This window comes from Epargyreus clarus, unplaced genomic scaffold, assembly GCF_041222505.1.
Source record: "Epargyreus clarus isolate Ecla_fem2 unplaced genomic scaffold, WU_Ecla_fem_2.2 ptg000012l, whole genome shotgun sequence".
Lineage (NCBI taxonomy): Eukaryota > Metazoa > Arthropoda > Insecta > Lepidoptera > Hesperiidae > Epargyreus > Epargyreus clarus.
In genome coordinates, this window is record NW_027332220.1 from 8,413,639 (window position 1) to 8,426,184 (window position 12,546).

Here is a 12,546-nt window from a genome sequence, read left to right on the forward strand (position 1 = left end):
TGTGATTTAAAATAGATACTTTATTGTTTAAAATAAAACACTCAATAAAAATACGTCATAAGATCTATTTAACTGTGACAATACAATAAAACATAAATATGCCAAAGAAAGGCAAATAAATAAAAATGTGATACCAAGTGTTATAAAGAAAAACAATAGAAATCCATAAATATGTATGTGTATAATAGAATTAAAGATAAGAAAGCAGTGAAATTAGATTTGATATGACATCTATACCATAACAAGTAAAATTCACATATATAGGGTAAAAACCAAAGAATAATATACTTCAAAAATTAATAAAATATAACATTACACATACATAATTTATTTATAAGGCTGGTACATCAGTGTTATTTTGATTAAAAACACTATTTTTTTTTTGAGTACAACTACACCGGTAAATAGTTAAGTTTCCTCAAGAAAAAATACGTAACGCAGTTTTTATCAATCAATCTAACATCCGTTACTGTTATCACAATAAAAACGTTATTTTATTTAATTACTCGCATCAAAACATTATATTGGTCGTTACTCATTATTATACCACACTACTAGTTAAACTTGATCTAGTTGTATCCAATTATATTATACGATTCAAATTACGCGGTAAAACTTGTTTTATTTACAAACCAATTAGTCCAGCCACAATAACCTACAATGCATTAACATCTATTCATGTTTTTACATCTGTGTCCGTAACAGATAAAAGTAAAAGTGAGTATAACTATTACTTTCATAATACTACTAAGAAAATACCGAATTATAAAAATGAGCAACGAATTTGTTCGGTTGTGTGTATTCTTTTCTTTCATATTATTAATTATATAGACATAAAAAAATCCGGTAATAATTCCGTTATTTGAAAGTAACCATAATTTTCTTATTTTCGTAATAACTTTATTATTATAACCTACTTCAAAAAAGGAGGAGGTTTCCCAATTCAACCGTATATATGTCTTTTATTGGTGTAATTCTCAAAGCTTCGTGTACAAATTTGAAATATAAAAACACATTTTAAAAATGATTTTCTATAAATATTTATTTATTATTTATACATATATATGTATTTATTCCTTCAATTTTATTTATTTATATAGAAAACAAAAAATATGTTTTCCAGTAATACCAGTATTCCGGTATTAAAACCATAATTTTCTTATTTTCTCAATAAACACAAATTAATACCTTTATTATTGTAATGTAATTCTCCAAGCTTTTTATACAAATTTGAAATAGTCGTATAAAAAAACATTTTTCTGTTAATAAGATTCTGTTAATAAAAAAATGTTTTTCAGTAAATTACCGATGTGGACGCGAGTTCCATAGTAACATTTGTTTACTATTACTCGATACGTCTACCTCCATGAATAATCTTAAAAACGTAGGTATCCAAGAGTTCACCTAGTAAGAGTGTTGAGGAAAAAGTCATAAAATGTAATTTTTAATTTATCACGAATAAATCAAATTTGAAACGGTTGTATGTATTGAAAATTCACTCGATGATTCGATAGTCAACATTATCACTTGATTTAATTTATTAAAAATAAATCAAATTTGAAACGGTTGTATGTATTGAAAATTCACTCGATGCTTCGATATTCAAAATTGACATTTCATGACATTTTCATATTATCGAACATTATCAACAGCCCTTTGCATGAGGAATTCTGAAGCCGATCACAGGTGCATTGATATTCCTGGAATCTAAGATCGCATCATATGTAGTCAACCGGCAACGACACGTTAACGTTACCGTAACCTTACTAGCATATAATTGTCTTAATTCTGGGCACAGATAACCTTATAGAATAAAAGTTTAGGTTTCAATGCACTCTGCTGGCCAAATGCATATGGATTTCTCATACCTTTGAGAACTTCTTTAACGAATTCGCAAGAAAGTATTTCAATGCTTGCAATCTCTGCATATACGTCATGTTATGTTAAATATTTCTGACTTTAAACTCAAACAACTATTGATAGGATAATTTGTTTTATATTGTAGAGTATAGATCAGTACCCTTAGTATGAGTTTTTATGATTTTACAGAAATAACTGTTTTTGTATTTGTTTACGTATTTGCCCATACATTTCCAATCCCATTCCAGCGTCCCCAGCGGACTGTATCAGAACTGATGGAAATTTATGGGAAATACGTAAACAAATCACTTTGTAAAAACGTGTAAACTTATCCTAAGGGTACATATAGGCAGCTTTAATTCTTGATCAGTTTAAGAATCGATTTTCAGACGAGTCATATAAAACATTAGATATCAATAAATTAAATTATTTTCCAAACTATCACAATTATAATCGTGTTTTATTATTATTAGTGATGACCATATACGAATACCTAATATTTCATATAATGCATATTTATCAAATATGGAAAAGTTTTGGTTCCATTTACACTTTACTCTTTGCATATATTTTATATAACACGTTACAAAATTATGATAAAAACTACTTCTACTACCGCTACCAACACAAGGGATCGTAAACCTATAGTTTCTTTATTCTAAGTAATATATATTATTATTTTATATGTATAAAGGTATTTAATTAATTTTAAGGGTGCCTGTCTGTAAAAGATTTCTATAAATATAATTTACATTTTTTGCTTATATTTTATTTATTCACAAATGATAATTTTAGTGAATATGTTATTTACAATATTAAATACGTATGTTTCTCCAACATTTGCCCTTGAGTGAATCACATTTATCAACAAAATATTAATTATTTGCTAATCGGTCTACGAGTAGAATGTCTTTAATATAAATATAAAGTGCAGTTTTCGTTTTTAATGTCAGTTAAATTAATAAATAGACTAAAAAATCAGCGAAGTGCACTTCGGACTCGCACATGAACGGTTCCGTACTACAGGATCTTAATAAGGACAATACATATGAACAAAAATACATGCCAGAGCCTAATTTGTGGGTTCTGTACTATTGGATCTTAATAATGACAATACTTACAAACAATAATACATGCAAACCACTAATTGTATGTATTGACTTTTTAAAAGATCGAGCAAAACTGTTTGAGCTTTATTTTTGCCACACTGAGGAGGGTAATGTTTTTTGAGTCCATGTCGTCATTAATCTCTATGCCCTGTAGCCCAGACGGTTTGTTAAATTTTAAGCAATCACGTTTTCTGTTGATTACTTATTTCCAACCATACCTGTACCAACAACTTGACGTTATGGCAGCTATAGTAATACACGTTTTGAAATTTCAAGGGTCTAATTAATACGGTTCAAAAGATATACCCTTATAGACAGACAGATAGCAGGAGCATAGTAATAAGATGTAAGTGGCACCTGGCTTCTGAAGGTGGTAGAACCCTTTGTGGTTCGACTCCGGCGGCACCACCGCCACACCTATTTCTACCTAATAACAGCAGTGTTAGGCGCTGCTGTGTTCCGTTGAAGAAGTGAAGGGTGTGGTGAGGGAGACATACTTTTCCGAGGCGATCCAGCTTAGTCCTCAGGAGTAGCGGCGCATCTGTGGCCGACCCCGGGTAGGAATATCTAATCCTATCTGGGGTTGATTATAAATGTCCATGGGCGGTAGGAGCCACTTACCATCAGGTGGACTGCATGCTCGTCTGCTACTCCTATATTATAAAAAAAACCTTTTGACTACGGATCCCTTATAAGACAAAATGTTTTTAATAGTATACAAATATGGTCACATAGCCTATAAAATTGGAGTTATTTAAAAGTTCCAAACCAGATACCATTATATTTATTTTTTTAAATATTTGTACTTATTGCCTTCCTTACCCAGTTTTACAAGGATTTTAAAACAAGCTCAACTAGATATTATGTCTGTACTTTCAAATTGGATTACAATAAACTATAAATAAATAAGTAAATGTGTGAAGCACATATTATACTTTTAATGGTAAAATATAACTATTGGGAATATTAACGAATAACATATGGAGTCATATGCGGCATAAACTCGCTCGCCACTCCGTCTGATGTGCACGACGGTATGCGACCACACATACCGCCGTCCTTCCCGGGGTCGCTGGCCGGGCGGTTCGAGCTCCCACTCTCGCCACCTGCAACCCCGGAAGCCCCTTTTAGTCGCCTCTTACGACAGGCAGGGGATACCGTAGCCCTATTCTGGTCCCGGAACTACAGGGACAATATAATTCTGACCTAGCCAACTAATTACGCCTGTATGTGTTTATTAAATATAATATTTGCCTACACTAAGATAATATTAAATTTGTTTAAATTCGCAGTGTAGAGTTAGCATAGTCTTGTGACATTTCGATCTAATATTGCATAATTTTAGCATAACCAATAACCTACCCAATATTATGAGTAAACTTTTAGAAACTATATTATATCATTTATATATAGGTTGCCAAATTAATTACTTAAATTTCAAGTAGTGAAACCACAGCTGAACACCAACCTCCTCTAAGAAGGGGTTTGACTGCACCGTTTTAAAAGGTTAGAACTCTTGAACCAACTCCGGAGACGCCACCGCCACAACTATTGCTTAGTCCTGACTCCTCAGGGATAACGGCGCATCTGCAGTAGGCAGGGCCGGATTTAAGGGAGGGCAACCGGGGCGGCAGCCCCTGGGGCCTCCACAAAATAGGGCCCCCCACAATAGAGACGTCAGATTTTTTTAATTCCGACTAGTAAACACTAGTAAAAAAAAATAATAAGTTTTCCTTTAATATCTTTTTTGCTGATAAAATATTTTTTGAAAAACTCAACTGAAAAAAATGTTCATTTTATTCGGAAAATAATTTGGGGCCAGGGGGCCTCCACTTCTTTGTAGCCCCAAGGCCTCTAGACCTCTAAATCCGGCTCTGGCAGTAGGCACTTACCATCAGGTGGTCTGTATGCTCGTCTGCTACCTATATTGTAAAACCTATATGGCTACGGCTATTTATTATTTGTTATTATCTTATTTATTTTCTTTTAACAATTTTCTTATTTTTTACAAACTACGCCACCAATTCCAGAATATACTACGACAGTTGCTATAATTAAAACTCTTGCAAAATTTAAGTACCTCATTAACAATATGACCGTTATTCCATTGTCTAACATTCGAAAATGATATTAAAATGCTTTTTACCAAATTTTGCAAAACTAATTTTGCATTATTCGTCACTTACATATCGTACATTGCGTACATAATTACTTGCTTTACGCCATATTTTTGAAATGTCTCTGATAAGATTTAAAATAAAAACTAAACGCAAAAAACCTAAAGAAGCGCATTAAAAGTATGAAACGAGACAATATTCCTACAATTGAGAAATCACCAGGAAGAGTTCATATGCATATGCATACAATTTTGACAAATTATATTACAGACAAAGCACTAAAATGCATTTTCGTGGGAATAATCTGAATGAGCAGTCATTCACACCCCGTCCCCTGCTACCCCCGCAGCAACTAGCATGCGAGTAAATCGAATGAACTTTTTTTTTGAGAATTTTCAAAATAAACATATTTATTTGCACAGGCATGCTATTAAGTACTCGTAGCATTTGCATATAGCACCATATAGCAGGTCTTTCGCTCATAATAAGCATTTCTATCTGTACAATTATGTACAAATTATATTATAATTCCAAGCAGATGCGGGTAAAATAATGCGCTGATGTAGATTTTGTATCTTGAGTAGTTTTATTTAATTGTAAAGCAATTTCATAAGTACATTTTGATGTTGCATTGAAATATTTTTGTTGAACTTTAACAGTGACATGACTTTTGTCTTTATTTTTATGTTTTAAAGGAAGCAATGAAAAATTTTAGCATAAATCATTTCGGAATTTGTATACGTTGTAAAGAAAACGTATATAACGTAACTTTAATTCGAGTGGCGCCATCTCTTGGCTACATCCGACGCACACAGGATGAATTGACGAACGTAACTTCTAATGTAATAGTACCGCTCCGTGAGTTCTTAGCATATATTGTTGTGCGATGCATCATTCATGCGTGCGCTGCACACGTTCGACACGGTAGCAAACCAAATCGATCTTCTCCGACGCACACAGGATGAATTGACGAACGTAACTTCTAATGTAATAGTACCGCTCCGTGAGTTCTTAGCATATATTGTTGCGCGATGCATCATTCATGCGTGCGCTGCACACGTTCGACACGGTAGAAAACCAAATCGATCTTCTCCGACGCACACAGGATGAATTGACGAATTTAACTTCTAATGTAATAATACCGCTCCGTGAGTTCTTAGCATACGCATGTTCTTGGGCGATGCACCATTCATGCAAGCGCTGCACACATGCGGCACGATAGCAGACCGAATCCATCTTCTCCGTTGCACACTGGATGAATACATAAATATCCAATTTTATTTCATTGTTCGTTCATTCTTTCATTGTTCATTCATTGTTTTATTTAGTCGTTAGCGAATTTATATTTCATTATATTCTTATTTAATTTTCATGTAATGTTCCTTTAACAAAAACTACATTTAGTGTTAAATTACATAGAACGAACATATTTACATACATAAAATATTATTTATACAAATTAAATATTGTGAGCGCTGTATTACTACTTATACTATAATACATAATTAATTTTACTATATTTTTTTTTCAAGGTTCTGTTAGAACGTCCATAAAAACAGGATCTTCACCTCTTATCTGTCACGGCCAAATGTACAAAAAAATGTTAATTTACAGCAAGAAACATGTACATGTACGAAAAATTACAATAATTACGGGTTAATACAAAATATTTACGTCGCATATGTCGGTGGAGAAAGATGTTGATGTTTTCTTACTATAATGAAAAGCTCCCACTTGAATAAAAGTTTTATATGTCAAAAATGATACTCCTAATCATTCTTCATTGTATCTTCTTTGGCTTTCCCTATACTGTTACTCATAATTTCCCAAGCTTAAAAGTCAATGATAAAATTATACAATAATGGGATACTATCGCTAAAGCTCTTGCTATTAAGGTTTACAACGGAGGTCTCGACATTTCTAATTGAATTTTACATTTCAAACAAGTTCTTTATTATGGAAACTACTTATAGCAGGATGATTCATAAACGTAGAATATGCGTATTATCCAAGTCCATAGTGAACACTGACTATAGTAGCTATTTACGCACGCTAATTCATTAGAAGCTTATGGAATTCAGGTGGTCTTATTTATTAGTTACCTACGATATATAGCTTACGGTTTCTCCCGCGTGCGCTAGAGTATTTACCACGGTAAATAATAATAATAATAAAGTTTTATTTCAGACTAGGGTTTTCCATATTTATTGTTAGTATACAGTTTAAGCTTAACCTATGTTAGTATACACAGAAAACACACACACACACATAAAAATAAAACTAAAAATAAAATAAAAATAAAAAACAAAAAAGGAAATAAATCTACGGTCTATCGGTGCGGATGTGTGCACCATTCCAGGCTCTCCAGAGAGGGCTGTCCAGCTTATACGCCAAGAGTAAAGAGTATCCTACATGTTAATTTAAATTATAAACTACTAGCTGACCCGGCAAACTTTGTACCGCCTCAAAATCTATTTATCAAATATATTTCATATAAAATATAGCCTATGTTACTCGCGGATAATGTAGCTTTCGAATGATGAAAAAAAATTTAAAATCGGTCCAGTAGTTTTTGAGCCTATTCATTACAATCAAACAAACAAACAAAGTTTTCCTCTTTATAATATTAGTATATTATATATGTGCAAAATTTCGTCAAAATTTGTTAAGCATTTTTATCGTGAAAAAGTAACAAACATCCATCCATCCTCACAAACTTCCGCGTTTATTATAATAGTGAGATAATTAGATGCAAATATTAACAAAAAAATATTATATGTTCATTATTAAACAGAAATATTTTAACAGGTTTTTTATATATATGTTTAACCTTCCTGGTTCGCAAAAAAAGAACTTATTATCATCTATTAATTAATAATGCAGCTTGACCATGTAATTAACTCCATCCGTGGCGTCAAGGACACAGCAAATTTTTAAAAGGACACTATCGACACAGTCCCACACTAGGATTCCCTGTGTCGTGGGTGCCATTACCACATATATAGACGAACGAATACACAAACACTCAGATACAGAACAAATATCCAAATCCGTCATTTAGATATCTGTCTGTCCGGATGGGGATCGAATCCGGAACCCGTTGCGCGTCAACGAGTGACCGCTCCGCCACGCGGGTCGTTTTGATGTTTATCAACTTTTGACTTATTTCATACACTACCTTTCATTCATTTTTCTAAGAAGGCTTATTTTGCCGCTATCAAGTCCATGTTCTGTTAGGTGAAGAACAAACTAAAATCCTAGAGCCGCAAATGGACATAACGAGATAAATAAATAGAAAATAAAATATAAATAAACAAATACAGTAGCTACGTATTTACTTCATTATTTAAATTATGTTTAATCGGTTGTATTAAGTGATGATTATATTAATCGCGGTGTTAACAAATAACACCATTAAATTTAAATAACTTTAAAAAACTATATTTCATGGTTAAAAACGAATAAATAAACACGATAAGATTTATAATTACAACGATTGGATATACATGTCTGTGGATTGGATAGAAGAATTTAAATTTATCTACGATAAGAATCCATCAATATTTGAGTGTGTTTATTTAAATACTATTACCTACACCTATTTCTACCTAATAACAGCAGTGTTAGGCGCTGCTGTGTTCCGAACGTGTGAAGATCTTAGAATTCTCCACGTAGCACTGGACGCCCACCGGCGGGGTTTTAGTGGTTAACAATTCTACATAACTTGATGTCGCTCCCAAGGCACCACTTACCTTTCAAATGTTCCTCCTCGTCAATAACAACATGCTAAAAGCAATTCGTCTGCATGGGCCCTTAGTATTACTCACTATATTTACGACAAAGCAAAAAAAAAAACTACTGGAAAATACATTTGTCATATCGCGTCCCCATATATATATATTTTTTTTATAATATAAGAGTAGCAGACGAGCATGCAGTCCACCTGATGGTAAGTGGCTACTGCCGCCCATGAACATCTGTAATCAACCCCAGATAGGATTAGATATTCCTACCTGAGGTCGGCCACAGATGCGCCGCTACCCCTGAGGATTAAGCTGGAATACCTCGCAAATGTCTGTCTCCCTTACCACACCCTTCAAACCGGAACACAGCAGCGCCTAACACTGCTGTTATTAGGTAGAAATAGGTGTGGCGGTGGTGCCGCCGGAGTCAACCACAGAGGGTTCTACCACCTTTAAATATTTAATTATTCATATTCAAATATTTAATACATACTTGTTTTAATTATTGGTTAAACCCGCCTTGATAACACACATTACATTAAAATTTTAACCAACTTCCGTTACGGTTTAATGATACAACTTTTTAACGGTAAGACAAAGGTCTACCGCATCCTGTACTGTATTTAACTATGCATATCTTAATATATATATAACTCACAGGTGACTGACTGACATAGTGATATATCAACGAACAGCCCAAACCACTGGACGGATTGGGCTGAAATTGGACATGCAGGTAGATGTTATGATGTAGGCATCCGCTAGGAAAGGATTTTGATCAATTCTACTCCCAAGGGGATAAAATAGGGGATGAAAATATTACTTCGTAACGCGGGCAAAAGCTCGTACACAATAAAACTGCAGGGTTATTGACTTATGACATAATAAAGTCTAAAATTAAGGGGTACATACAAGAAACATGAGTTTCGTTGTTATTCGCAGATTTCTTTGATCTTAATAATACCTACATACACACTTTGTGGTACGGAACTATGATGATAACCAACTTATTCGAAATCCTCGTCAAAATATTACGACCTTCCATTACTTTGTATAAAATATAAACACGAAATTACATCATACAAATCTTTATAAATTAAAAAATGTCTAGTTTCTATAAATTTGGCTATATGATAAATTTCTTTAATAAATATTTTCAATATTTTAGTTACACAAATTTCATAACATGTAAATTCATACCATGGAAAATTTAAGTACAAAATGATACTTACGATAACAACATAATCATGATATTTATGTATTTTGTATACTTATTTAAATAAAAGAAATAAATAATTAATGTGATTTATTAAAAATCCAATTATGATCAAAATATTATTTTGTTCTCTTGACAATTTGCTTTTTATATAAATGCGTCTGAAATAGATTTAATTGCACACATTGACAAGCGGGTAATTTATATAAGAATCGTATATTAATTACGTAAATATAAAACGTAATATTTATTTAAAGATCTTTAAACCGTGTGAAAAATAATTAATAGGAAATGTAGAATATTTTTATAAGGGAATATCAGGTATATACAATAACATGTGTGTACTTAAAAGTTTTTAAAGTCATTTATTGTAAAACCTTTTAAGGTCACACATGTTACGTATATTATAATTAAAATATCTATTTATTATTAATTACATAAAATTATTTTTTGCATTGTAGTAGAAACTCAACTCTGAATTGTCCCTGTAGTTCCGGGACCAGAATAGGACTACGGTATCCCCTGCCTGTCGTAAGAGGCGACTAAAAGAGGGCTTCTGGGGTCGTGGGTGGCAAGAGTGGGAGCTCGAACCGCCCGGCCAACGACCCCGGGAAGGACGGCGGTATGTGTGGTCGCATACCGTCGTACGCACCAGACGTTGCGGTGAGCGATAAGCTCACCTGGGCGGAGCCCGACGGGGCAATGCGCTAAGAGTACTCTGGTTGCGTTCCTTTGGAGATCCCGGAGTCTTCTACGCAGCGCTGAGGACGGCCACCGGGGGGGTTTTAGTGCGGTAAGAGTCCCACATAACCCTGTGTCGCTCCCACGGCATCGGGTACCTTTTCAAGGTTTCCCCCTCGTAAACAAAAAAAATAAAAAAAGCTTGTTTTTAAAAAGGATTTTTTAAATATTTTTTATGCTTTGACCATTAGAAATAATGTTATTAAATATTACATTCTTGTTATTTTTAATAAATAAAATGACTTAAACACATATTTTTCCTAATTACTTAATACTAAAATTGTATAAGTAAATATTAATATTATACTACACCACATAGAGGTTTGTAACCAAAGCCATTATAAACTCGACCAACTTCACCAGAAAGGTCAAGCTCAATAATTAAAATTGAGACTTAACAAACCAAAAAATAAGTATTTATAGTATATCCTTAAAAACTGGATATAGGTATGTCAATGAAAAAAAATTAAAACAGTTTTAATACAATACGCATACTTACGTATACCTATACGCATAACTTATTTAAGGTATTCACAGAGACATCCTAAAAGTGGCTTACACTGAAAAAATAACATTTTTGTAAGGTTATATAAACCGCTTTTTATATATAACTAGCTGACCCGGCAAACGTTGTGTTGCCATATAAATAAAAAAAAATTTAAGGGTGAACAACCCTTATCACTTACGGGTTTGAAAAATAGATAGAATATTTGAAACTGCGATGGTAGCGAAGTCTGTCGAATCCAATGTGAAACATTCCAAAATCAACAACTACTTACGAATTAAAAATTAATTAAAAAAACCTTTTCCCACGGACTAAATTGTGAATCCAAACCATTCTCAAGTCCCCTTGAATACACACAACAAATTTCATCAAAATCAGTCCAGTCGTTTAGGAGGAGTTCAGTGACATACACACGCACATAAGAAATATATATGTATATAAAGATATAGAACGCGAAGATCGCGAGAAGTGAGTGCCAATGTCGCGATCTCCTGCGAAGCCGCAAATATATATAAGTGTTCGCGGGGAAAACGAATCCTTGGTAAAAAAGGAAAGAAAAGGAATATACAAGTCAAAATATATCAATGAAACGATCATGCACTGCATTTGATGCTAAGCGATCACTTTGCCCTTGAACATATATAACCAATCCCAGATGCCCCAAATGAAAGAAAGAAAGAAAGAAACATTTATTCGGATAATTGCAACACAAATGAGATACTATAATAGAGAGAGACAAAAAAAATAACAATAACCTAAAACAAAAGAAAAAAAATAATAAATACAACAACAACAACAAAAGGACAATAATCTACATGCTACATAATTTACATCCACCGCCATATTATATAATTAATAGTAGGTAGTAGAAGTATAAGTGACGTAACACTTATTGCTTGTATACATATAAAGTATACAGTTGGATGTGTCAGTGATTCCTTCGATTGGTGCAATTATTATTAAATAAATAAACCCTTTGTGGTTCGACTCCGGCGGCACCACTGCCACACCTATTTCTGCCTCATAACAGCAGCGTTAAGCGCTGCTGTGTTCTGATTTGAAGGGTGTGGTAAGGAAGATATACTTTTCTTAAATTTACTATATTATAAAAAATGTATATACACGTAACATAAAACGTCATTAGGCGACTAATTGTTTCACAGACAGTAGATCAAACAATGGAATATTACAAGTAATGTTGAATACATTAGAAAACCTGGAAGTTAACAAGGCATGGAAGGTCTATAAAGACCTT

The 12,546-nt window shown here is 33.1% G+C and overlaps 2 protein-coding genes across 2 annotated transcripts in view; one reads left to right on the top strand and one right to left on the bottom strand.

Moving 5' to 3' along the window:
• The window catches only part of Flo2 (flotillin-2), a 398,911-nt gene that overhangs the window by 318,257 nt on the left and 68,108 nt on the right, over window positions 1-12,546 (bottom strand). The gene's annotated exons all lie outside the window — the stretch shown is intronic.
• Window positions 1-12,546, top strand: part of LOC140746307 (glucose dehydrogenase [FAD, quinone]) — a 34,722-nt gene that overhangs the window by 666 nt on the left and 21,510 nt on the right. The gene's annotated exons all lie outside the window — the stretch shown is intronic.